Source organism: Eublepharis macularius, chromosome 7, assembly GCF_028583425.1.
Source record: "Eublepharis macularius isolate TG4126 chromosome 7, MPM_Emac_v1.0, whole genome shotgun sequence".
Lineage (NCBI taxonomy): Eukaryota > Metazoa > Chordata > Lepidosauria > Squamata > Eublepharidae > Eublepharis > Eublepharis macularius.
The window spans coordinates 93,093,181-93,106,242 of record NC_072796.1 but is presented as its reverse complement, the minus strand read 5'-3'; positions in this window follow the sequence as shown (position 1 = coordinate 93,106,242).

The following is a 13,062-nucleotide window of genomic DNA, read 5'->3' as shown; positions in this document are numbered from 1 at the left end:
CATAGACATGCTATCACAATGAAGTCTGTTCTAGGCCAGGCCAGTTCAAGAATCGAATTCACGTTGTCTGTTTTTCAGACAACAATCGCTTTAAAAAGTATTTCTGTTTATCTAGGGTGTGGCATCAGGCTCTTTTCTCTGATTAGTGTAAAAATCCATTTCTTGAATATCATAAGAATAAAAGTGGGGGAAACCCTGTCTGAAAAATGGAGGAAAGGTTAAATCATCTTAAGTCTCTTTTAATGATCACCAGGAAATGCATGCGGCATTATCAGGCAAACCTTTTGCGGCTTCCTAGGGCTGGGGGTTATCAGAGAGCACAGCTTAATGCTGCTGTGGGATACCAGGAAGGCCTGACTTCAGCATCAGAGGGCTGAATGCAGCATAGCAACCAAACAGCATATCTTAAAAGTCCCAGATACTTTGGAATTTCATTGGGAAGGGTTTGGCATTTTTCATTGTCGCTAATCAATTACAATGAGTTACAATAGGAACAAAACAAAAACAAAACCAGTAAGAGATTTAACTTGTGGAAGAGGGATGCAAGAAGCAGTTGCATTGTTTGTTTGCCAAGGATGTAGGCATGAAATATTGGCCTTGCTATGATCATCATTGCTGATTTGAAGATTGCTTGACAAGACACTGCAAAGGCGATGGGGCAAAAAATTCAATTCCTTGATGTCAGTTTCCTTGGCCTGGTTAGAAAATAGGTCACTTGATGTGATGCAGATTTGTTTATTATAGCAGCACCTGCTGGCATGACTATAGTTAAAGGTCTGTTTCTGCTCTCACTATTAACCCCTATTTTCAGAGGTTTACGCGTCCACAGGAGTAAGATCTCTAAACGGTGGCACATGAAGCATTTCCCAAGGAACCCATTTTCTGAAAGCAACAATCTTTCAGCAGGAATCAGTTCAGCCATTTTGACAAGAAAGTGGGGATGTAAACACCATTCCCGGTTCTGGTTGTATATAGATAATAAAGTTTTCATTGTGTTAAAGATTGTTGTGCTGCATATGTATCTATTAATTAAAAAGACATCCAAACAGGCAGGGTTTTTTAATGTAAGTTTTAATAAGAATCTGGATAGACAGAATTTATGAAAATTGGTTATTGTGTGTGTGCATTCTAATTATGCTAATCTGCATTAATACACTGCCTTTATATTAGAAGCTGATATGAGTCAGTAAGCTCTGCCTATGAGTCAGTGAGCTCTGTATATATAAAAATAATGGACTGTTTCATAAGGTATGTAAATATGGATGCACACAATGCATCATGCCAACCAAATGAATTTATGTTTTCTAAATCTGCTTTTGTTTGGTTTTGTTTTTAGAATATTGAATCTTTTTTTTTTAATCCAGCAGTTAGGGGCCAAGGCTTCCTATATTAAATCCAATACAAAACATGACTATGTTTGTCTACTGGGTTACCTATGTGCTAATCCCACTGAAATCAGTAAAACTTAACATGGATGCCGTTGTAATTTAAATACAATTTTTGATTTACAAAAAATGGTTGTACAATTTTTTTCATTCTGAGCATCTTCTCAACAAACCTGAATAATAGTGTTGACTTTTATAGAAGAAAAGAAGGTTGAGAAATAGTGACATGGAAGGCCACACAATGAATCTATGGCAGAGGAGGGAGATGATTTGGGCTAGATTGGCTTTCTTAGTCAAATGTGTAAGACTCTGGAAAATTAATATTTTTAAAAAATATTAATTTGTTTGATCATAACTCTATGAAACCATGGCTTCCACATCAAGGTAACTTGGGAAATAAAACACACAAATATGTTTAGCAGCGCTCAGAAGCTTGTGTACATTTGTGTCTGACTTGCAGATTTCTCTTCCATTAAAAGAAAAGTTATAGCTAGAGTAATTGCAGAGATATAATTGAAAATGTGGTCTCAGACAGTGATAGAAGACAGAAAGCAAGCAAGAATGTAAGAATTCCTTGCCTGAACAATTTTAATTTCTGTCCCTATAACAAGAGTTTTGGGAGGAAATAAATCAGATTTTTCTTATATGTGGGGTGAGAATTATATTTTTCTAAGAATAATACAACAGTAAAACTGCAACATATCTTACAACTGTTTCAAAAATTATATGTAAATTATGTTAATGATATGCAAGGACAAAACGCAAATTACTTATAGCCCTTTGGCTTCTGCTAAAATTAATGTAGTGCAGAACAAGCTGAACCCTCTATACACAAACAAATGTGAAAATTGTGACTATAAGGAATTTGGAACCAGTGCTCTGCAGTTACCTCATTTTGAAGTCAGTTCCATTTGTGCCTGTTTATTATAGACATCTTGGAGCACATAGCAATCATACAGATACCACAACATATGCGCAAGCCTGGCACATGATGGGAGTGAGCTAGAGATGGAATTATAAAACATTTGGACAGAGGCGCCTTGCTCTTCCAGAGTTCTACTCAGCATTAGGAGATATTGTCATGAAATTCAATCCAGCAAGAAATAGATTGAACAGAAGTGGCAGCCTTGGAGATGGTTTGTGCACAGTCAGTTGATTTTCTATTTTGGCCACATCTTCTGCCCCAGAATATTTCCTGCTCATCTCATTATTTTCACCCTGCCCATGGCACAAGTGGGCAATCCTCTGCTCACAAAAGCCAATGATGTTTTGCTCCCAAATGGGGTTGATCTGCAGTTGAATGGAAGTAAAACACAGTCAACAGAGGCAAATTAAAACCATATAATTTCGCAATCTTAGTTTAGCTCTAATTGCAGCAATAAAACAGTAGAAAGAATAATTGTGGAGCATATGTTTGTGAGTGACATTATCTAGGTGAGTTCCCCTTTACGGCAGAGTGCTGTCCTATTTGTCTCTCTCTTCCCATGTATTGGAATGACAAACCTGCAAGCCCGGAGTTAATTCTGATTGCAGCAGCTGCTTACACATGGAGTCACCATAGCAACTGTGGAGGTTGCCATGCAACCATATTCTTTTAGGGACAGTGAAAATGCCCAAAGGCTTACTAAAAATATGTTGGGGGGGGGAATCTCAATTTTTTTCTTACTACTTTTAATGGTTATAAAGCACTGGGATGCCAGTTTAAAAGCGGAGGTCAAACAAATAAAACCCCAACTCCGACCTTTCCAAAATTGCCTGCTCTTTCTGGAGATCTCATGCTTTATTCACAAAGATGACTTCTGATCGATTGTAAAATTGGTAGCTTACGCTAGGTGGTCCTTGCAGACTGAACGATGCAGCTCCGTACTATTGGTATTCTTGTAGGGTTAAAGGTCATGTGAGAATCATCAATGCAATATTGATTAGTGAAGCTGAAAAATGCCCGTACTTACACCTTCCCATCGCTTCAGGCTGCATCACAGCCTCCAAGTATTCCTGCCATTCTATCAGCCTTTGTGACATCACTTCATTCAGCTCAGCTGTTTTTGCCATTTTCTATAAATAGCCTGATAAAAACCCGTCTTCTGATCACAGGCACATAAGACAGGCTTAAAAAAAAAACTCTGCTAACATAGTGCTGCAAATTTGAGCTTGGGGAATGCATGGAAGACAATGTAAGTTATAGCTATATTATCACCCATCTACTTAGCTATCTATCTACAGTGGAAAATGCATTAAAATGCAATGGCAAAAGGAGTAGAAAATAGTGAGGCTTATTTGCTTTGCTGCATTGGTGGAGCATCAGCACCAGTCTTAAGATGCTTATTAGACTTGCCATTGTTTAAAACTGGAGGACATTTATACTCCTGGAGTATTTGCACAATACCAAATATTGATTAAAATAAAAGATGGCATTTACAAGTATTCTTTTTATTTTTTCTCATCTATTTTGCTTAACTAATTGAGGGAGCCACAGAATATTCCTTAGGATTAACAAAACCACAAAATCTGTTTTGGAAGATTCTGGAATACTAGACTTGTTTGGGGAATTTTAGAAATATACTGGAACTAAGAAGAGTGCATCCTGCATTATATCAATAGGCAGAAGAAAGATATCTGTAGGAAGTAAAACCTCTCATTAGTGGCAATACTGAATGGATAGCATGTCAAAAATGCACACCCTGCAAGGTTTTGTCACATAAACATACACATGGAGTTTACTGCTTAGTGCTCTCATGATGTTCACAGAAGGCAGATAAGAGAAGGGCATGATAGACAACAGTAGCAAGCAAGTAATCTTTCCTGCTTTCTTTCTTAGAGTGCAATGCTGCCGTTTGGGTTTATTTTGGGTCATGCTGAGCAGGTAATGAATTCCCAAAGTCATTAGTTTCAATCCCAGTGGTGCCTTTTTTGTTTTAAAAAACCCATCTCTTCAGTTATGTAAAAGCATATGCTCAAATATATGAGGCGGGAGATGAATGAGCAGATGATGGTTACCTTTTTAATCGCAACAGGGTTTAGAGTAGGGTCTCACTAACCAGGTACACATTCATGAGAATTGTGGATTTGGTCTCACTTCCTGCTGCATCTCTCAAGTTGAAAGGAAGCCTGATTTCTTTGGGATGAGGTGCTGCTGACCTTATTAGAGCACCACATGTGATAGTTTATAAAAATAATGCATACACAGTGTAGTGTATTGGCCCTCTTGGCTCACCGTTGGTGGTGGGGTGGAGCTTCGCTTCAATTAGTCTGTGCCACTGTCCTAGGCCTTATCTCTGTTCTCGAGTTTTTGCTTATTCTCTCTGAAGCTGCAGTTGTTGGTTTGTCCTGTTAACCATGAAGTTACAATAAATCTTTGTTTAACCCTTTGGAAGTGGCCTCTCTTTTCTGAAGACCTTACACACAGGGAGTTCTGTTCAGTTCTAAGCAGTTCTATTCAGGGAGTTCTAAGCAGTTCTATTCAGAATCTATCTACTCAATGGGCTTACTCCTACTAAAATGTTCTTAGAATTTCACTCTAAATCTATCTTTCCAATAGGTGAGAAACAGTTGAGGTCGACTTTATGTTGAGGTTGACTTTGAATGATGTTGAGGTCGACTTTGAATGATGTAAATAATAAATTGGACTGGATAATCAGGGAATCTTACAGCCTATAAAGAAAAGTGTATTGCAGAATCTGCTTATATTGGCATGCTCTTTTCTGTAACATGCAATTTTAAGGTATAACATCCAAATTGCAGGGTATCATTGTTCCACTATATACTGTGTTGGTCAGGCCCCACCTGGAGTATTGTGTGCAATTCTGGAGGCCTCATTTTAAAAAGGATGTGGAGAAGCTGGAACAGGTGCAGAGGAGAGCAACTGGGATGATCAGGGATCTGGAAAGCCAGTTTGGTGTAGTGGTTAAGAGCACAGGACTCTAATCTGGAGAACCAGGTTTGATTCCTCACTCCTCCACTTGAAGCCAGCTGGGTGACCTTGGGTCAGTCACAGCTTCTAGCTCTCTCAGCCCCACCCACCTCACAGGATTTATTGTTGTGGGGATAATAATAACATACTTTGTAAACTACTCTGAATGGGTGTTATCTTGAAGGGTGGTATATAAATTGAATGTTGTAGTAGTAGTAGTAGTAGTAGTAGTAGTAGTAGTAGTAGTAGTAGTAGTAGTTGTTGTTGTTGTTGTTGTTGTTGTTGTTGTTGTTGTTGAGACCAAGGCCTATGAGGAAAGACTGAAGGACCTGAGAATGTTCAGTTTGGAGAAGAGAAGGTTGATGGGACACATGATTGCTCTGTATAAGTATTTAAAAGGCTGTCACTTAGAGAAGGGAAGGGAGCTCTTCCTGTTGGCAACAGAGGATAGGACTTGAAATAATGGATTTCAACTACAGGATGGACATTAGGAAAAACTTCTTCACATAACGAGTAATCTAGCAGTGGAAGCAGCTGCCTAGTGATGTGGCGGGTTCCCACCCAATAGCATTCTTCAAGGAGCAGCTAGATAAATACTTATTGGGGATGCTTTAGGCTGCTCTTACATTGGACATGGGGTTGGACTAGATGGTTTGTAAGGCCCCTTCCAACTCTATGATTCTATGATAAGTGATCTAGCCCCTCCTCTATTGGATTTACATTCTATTTGTGGCACTAAATCAGCTCCCATGAAAATGATTGGGACTAGAGGTGAGCACAAACTGGGAAAATTCCGAACTGTGCGGTTCGTGGTTCGTTGCGTTTCATGAACCATAAATTTTCATGAACTTGCCCTGGTTCACGAACCGGTTCGTTCGGTTCATGAAAACATTACTTCCTGGTCAGCAGAAAGTCTGCAGACAGCCCCTCTCCGCGTTGCCTAGAAAACTGATTGATCGGCTCCAGGCTGTCTGCAGTGACAAACCAAAATACAAACAAAATGAACTGAGCTAAAATTCATCATGGTTCGTGAGAAATGAGCTCCCAGAAACTGCTGGTTCATGAACCATGAACCTGCCCAGTTCATGACGAACTTTGGTTCATATTTCGGTTCCTGCCTGCCTCTAATTGGGACTTTCATTAGTAAAGTTGGATTGCAATTGATTAAAACATGAACTACATTTATACTTCTACATTCTGAATATTCTTATATTTCAAAGAGGATGAAGGTTTATATTCCTCCGGGCATTCATGTCACATATTCTCACACATGTTTATGTTGAATAACTTCCTACATCCTTTTACCTGATGCTGCAGGTTATAGCAGTGACTGCACTTCATATGGTGGAAGGTCACTAGTGTTTTTCACTGATGATAAGACCAAGCATTAGTCATTCATTCATGCCTTCCTAAGTTCTTAGTTGAACTACTGTGATGCATGTTATGTGGTCTGTTTTTGATGACTGTTTGGAACTTCCACCTTGTACAGATCTCAATGAGCTTTCTTTTGCTACAAGTAGTTTCCTAGCAGTGATTCCCCCCCCCCCACCATACACACACACTGTTCTTTGCTGCTCCATTGTATTGGAAAGCAGATACAATCCCTGTTTTCTTTTTGGATGGGTGTGAAAGCTCACTCCTTCTGGTGTCTTCAATAACTTGATCAAGCTCATTGTTTTTGCCACTGTTTGGTTGTTTTGGTTGTTCTCACACACTGTGTTGATTGTTTTGCTGTCACTACTAATGGTTAGAGTTTATACACAATTTGAACTGTCTTAACTGTGTATTGTTTTGCTTAATTGTATTGGGAACTATTCTTTGGAGCCATTATAGTTGAAAGGTATTGGCAATCTATACATACAGTAAATAAATAAAGCCAGTGTTCCAGCAACTGTACTGGCTTCTTCTTGTGCTTGGTCTTCTCTAATACATAAACTGCTTAGGCCACTACTACTTTAACATATTACATCAATTTGATAATGGCCACATTATGGGTCATCAAGGCAACCAGCCTTGATCACCTTCTCCATGGAGTGTCCACACTACAAGGGAAATGCTTAAGCACTAGGGATGTTGCAATTTTCACACTGTTTGAAGGTGTTGATCAGATGTAAGCTGATCACTTGCCCTGTTTGGTTCATGTTGAATGGCAGCGAATGCCTGAGGAACAGGTTTGCATCTTTTCATCAAAACAAATGTGTCAAAACACTGTTGATCCAAACAGATCAGTAGCCATTAACATCACTGAGGACAGCTTAGACGTATACCAAATGTTTTTTAAAGAAAACATTTATTTATGACTGAGTTATATGATATAACTGTCAATGGCTGAATCTGAGACATATGGTTGCCATTTCTCCTGTATTCTTCCCCCTGCCATGCCACTGGAAGCCTTTTTTTTGGTGTCAAGAGGAAATGCTGGGTAAAAATATTTTAATAAATAGATAAATATAATGTTCTAATGATCTGTTGTCACAATCTCTGAATTTCAAGTTTTTATTTGTAAATAAGGCTCTAGATCCTTTCCTTGCAGAGTTATTAGAGAAAAGGTGCAGTGCATGATTTCGCTTATAATTCTGCAAGAAAGAGAGCTAGAGCTTACTTTAATAGCAGCAGTGATAGTAGTGGTAGTAGTAGAAAGAAGAGGAGGAACACCTGAATCTTTCCCCTGCAGGGCAAATAATGCTAAGTTTGAAAATGAGGAGGTAGTGGTGGTGGTGGTGGTGGTGGTGGTGGAGGAGGAGGAGGAGGAGGAGGAGGAGAAGGAGGAGGAGGAGGAAAGAGTTAACCATTTCCATCCTGTGCTACAGTACTGATCTGGATTGCTTTCTTCTTCATACAACTCAAATTATGCCTGAAAAATACTTGCTGGAAATGAATCCCCCCATTTCGTATCTGGTTTGGATTCTAGAAAGGTAAAAAGCAGACGTTAGAACTATAAAGGCAGATAGAGTGAAACCCAGCCTCGGAGCATGTGGCTATTTATAAGCCTGGGTCCCAATCTGCAATGCAGGAGGGCTGTGTTTGGCCATCAGAGCTGCCTCTCAGGGTTTGCAGGGATGAGATTGGAGTGCCCATGGCTACAGAACACCCCTTTCCCCCTCCCTCCCCTGGGTGTCTTCTCCCAAATGGTGATGCGTTGCTAGCTGCTCCGTGGTTGGAAGGAAGCCCTGCTGATCAAGGAAAGCTGGGCTTCCATTCGCATTTCCAGGGCAACAGAAGGAGGGCAAACACAGCTCAGGCATTCCCCTGGCTCCGTTGCCTGGGCAATAGATTGCTGGCACCAGAGTGTCTGCATCCCAAACAGAAACCAATCTATCTGATCAAGCCCTGAACAAGCGCACTCCCAACCGCTGTATCTGTTGCCATGGACGGCACTGATCAGCCGGGTCCCAATGGTGCAAACACCATTATTGTTTTTTTTTTCTAAATCATAATGCCGATCGTGCCCATCTCTAGATGGGACTGATTAAAAATAAAAATGATCAATAACATTATATTCTCTGTGCTAAAGTGTAACAGTTTTCCAATAGAAATGTGAAGAGGATGTTCTTTCACTTCTTCAAAAACAGGATTTAGGAAGGTCAATGCGACAAACTCTACAAAACTGTCATAGTATCTGGATTATATGGTTATGGCTTTATTTGGCCACTTGATCCTCACTTGATCTTCATAGTCAAGATTTCCAGTGCTTGAAGTTAATTCTAATCAACGTGAAGTCAGTTTAACCAGAGTGTGAGTTGACCAAAATGTGACACACACTCCCAGAGTAGAGCTGCACATTTAAGGAATTAAGGGGTATTATTTGGTAAGAGACATACATTTTGTTAACTGATATAGATTTTGCCATCATTTTTCTTTATTTTTATTATGGCTGGAGGCCTCTCTGGACATTCAGAGAGCCTATATAACACTGTCTGTTTAGACAAAGCTGGTTAAACAAAGTAAGTCCCAATGGTCCATCTATCACAGAATTATCTACTCTTCTGACTATACAGCCTCAGAGATCTGTCCCATCGTCACTCAGGTAACATAGCCCCACCACTTAAAGTCTGGTCCAAAAGTGCAGACAGTGTAACTGTGATCCTCTGCATGCAAAGCATGTGCCAAGCAATTGAACAATGGCCACTCACCACACCACAGACCTTGGGGTTGAAAGACAATAGCTTTTCCTCAAATCCTCAACCACAGTACAGGTTGAGGTCATGGATCATCTCCAAAGAACTACATCCATAGATGTTATCATAGTATGAAGAACCAGGAAAGAACAGCATTTTTTTTTCCAGATCAGACTCTTATGACTGATAACTAGATAGTAAAATTACCCAAAGGACTAAATGGGCTTTGGACCAATGGTTCTTCCAAATCACCTAAGAGACGAGTACTCTTGCATCACATGGGTTGGCTAACTTCCAGCCATTGGGGCTCAGGAGGTGACAGACATCACATCCAGGACCTGCACCACTGGATCTTTGTGGTGTTTTCTGTGGCTTAGGCCCAGCCAGCAATGACATTGAAGGAAACAATGAATGTACCTTGCTTGGGTGGAGGGGTGGGGATATACCTTCAGCTGGCCCTGAATGGCCTGATTAATAAAGAACTATTCAGAAAACTTGATGTCATCTTTCACCTGACCAGGACAGCATACAATACAATGCTAAGGATAATATAATATTGGATATACGGATCTTTTATGAAAGTATGTTTCATTGCCTGAAGGTTCAAAGGTTTTTTAACCTTCCATTCCACAAAATGAATTTTTTAAAAAGTGATATACATCTGTGTGATTTTTGGGGATCAGTATACCTTACGGCATATAGTAGAAAATAATTTTACTATAGAATATAGCCAAAAATAATTTATGCACATTTTGCCATCACAGTGAAGCTGCAAATCTCAAGAGCAGTATCAGGGAGAGCTGGATCAGGCACAGATTGTTCTTCACCAAAGATGCGCTGTTGCCAGTGAAATTCTGAATAAGCAGACCCACCTGCTAGCTAGCTGATAACACTCTGGGGTCATTTCATTGAAGAAACTGTCAGCCAGTAGGTATTTATATCATGCCTCTGATGAATTCATGACCTGCATGGCTGAGACTAATAAAGGTGTAAAAGGAGAAAGAGGATGTAGATAAAGGCACATTCCTTTGTATCATAACAAAACTTTGACATGTAAATCAGCAGAATGAGGGAGAATAGGCAGGAAAAGGGTCTCCCTGTACAGTAAAGCAGGGGCGATTGTTCAGCTGCACACTTGGCTCTCGGCCAAAGCAGTCGTGTGCCATGCTTGTTTGCCTACCATTGCTGCTTAGATTGGCAAATGCCCATGCAGCTTGAAGGCGGAGGACTGGATGCCTGCCAGAAAGTGTGTGGGCCTGGTGCCACTGCTGGACTCTATAGCCTGGTAGGAAGGAAGAATACAAAGGCATTCAATAATCCGAATGTCCCTCTGCTTCAAGAGAGTGGTGCCAAGCAGCATTTAATGAGAGATTGCTTTGTTACAAAGTCCTCAACATCAAGTGGGCTGGTGAGCTCATTAACCTGACTGCAGCAAATAAAAAAGGCACACTCAGAAGACTCCCATGATAGCATACTCCATTGTGTAAGAGCCCTTTGGCTTCCTTTATGGTGATCCATTAGCAAGCAGCAGTGTAAACACTGCAAAGCAAGCCAGTTTTCTGATTGTTCAACTAAAACCTCCTTGCCCCTTGGGGTTTAGGGCCTTTCCAGATGATAGGTTTAGTGTGGAATAAGTGTGCAGTTGTGACTTAGGAGTTGCAGGGGATGCTAGGCTCTCTTTCTTTTTCTCCTCAGCGAATAAATTTGCAGCAAGGCAATCTGTATTCTCCCATTGCTCAAACTACAAAAATCCTGCCTAGAAAAAAATGTGGTTCTTTACTCAGTTTCTCAGTCACAATACTGACTGCAATACTGAGAACTGGCGGATAGCCTACCTTTCCTCTCAGTGAAGTTTGATGCCTTCCACCAGCCTAATGAGCCTTCTTCCAGCTTCAGTGGCTCTTCTACCAGAGGAAGAAGCACTTGCATTAGAGGAAGGATCTTATACGGGAGGAACACTTCAGATTTTGCTCAGCAGATGGTAGGATACAGGACACTCTGTGGAATGTGGTTGCACATGAGGAACAGCTATTGGCTAGTGCCTGTAACAAGGGGTGAAACAGGACAAGTGACAAACATCTTTTCTTCCAATAACACTAAGGCTTACTCTCCTGCCTGCATTACTATTCTATTAATATTTCATGAGATTTTATCCTTAATTTTATTTTATTCCTTTCCTTAATTTTTGGAGAATCTGTTCCCTCTCTTCAGTGGGGAGCACATGTCTTCCTTTTAAGGGAAGCATAAAAAAAGATACTTTCACTGCTGCAGCAAGGATAAACCCAGTGTATTCAGTGAAGATGGTATGATATCATACCATCTATTACACCACTTGTGCTTAGTGTGGTTAACTTTAGTGTAAAAATACTTGCTTTTATTTATTTAGTACATTTTTATCCAACTCTTCTTATGAAGAACTCAGGGTCACATATATTAGTCTTCCTTCCTTCAGAAATAAATAAATAGCATCATTTGTACCATCAAGAAATTTCCCGTTAGATGCAGGTTCTGTGGTATCTTTTTACCACTCTGACATTATTATTTATAAAAGAAAAATCTTTGAAGCAATGAAGACATTCCAGAGCTCATTTTATAGCATATCTGCTATTCTGCAGAGAACAACTGTCGAAAGCTAGGCTGGCGGTGGGGCAACAATACACAATGAAATGCAAATAAGTGTAAATGCATGTATCCTAAAGGAACTGGAAATACAATTAGATTTTCTCTGTGTGTATGTGTGTGTTCATATTGCAATAGTTGCCCATTTCTCCCATGCATTGTTTACTCTTTATATGTGAGTTCTGTAGTGATGTAGCAGACCGTTTCTGCTACAGTTACATAACATGATTTTCTGTATTTTTCAGTGAATACATGGCTTGCCCTCAGGAAACTGTATTAGAGAACTGTGCTTTCAGAACAAGTGCCTGTTATATCTCCATTTGAAACATATTAGTCTGTTGATCTGATAACCAACAAGGAAAATTGAAACAAATCTCCACTTACTTTTACAATTTGAAACATTTACTGTGGGCACAATTTTATTGACTTCAGTACAGCTAAACTGGTGAAGAATCTAACTTATTAGATTATGTCCATGGGTCAAATTAATACAAACAACATCATCTTTTTTTAGCTATCTGTAAAAGAAAGTCTATGTAATCTGATATGTACATGCTGAGAGACTGAAACTGTAACATCCTTACTTGTGCTGTGAGACACACATGGACCCATATGTATATTGGATTCGCTGTTCTGTTTAACAGAGCAAGGTTGCCATGTGTAAAAAGGAACGTGCCCTCCTTTGCCCCTGCAAGTGAAGAAGTCCAACCTCACGTCTGAGCGCCACTGCGTGGAATAAATCATTGGTTCAGACGAATGGATTTTTGTTTGTTTGTTTTTAATGAATAACTTCCACCAATACAATTAGGTACATTTTAGGCACAACATACCATTACATACCTTTAAACCTTACCACCTTTGCATCAGGAAGAAGGACTTCATGCAATTCCATTTTTGCAGGTAAACAGTCTTCGCTTGGACAAGATCAAAGTGAGAGAGCAGCTAGTGAGTGTCAGTGTCCCACTTGGATCATTGGTTTTCTCCATGTCATTTTTATTAAAAAAATAGACATCTGAATGTGTGAAATCTC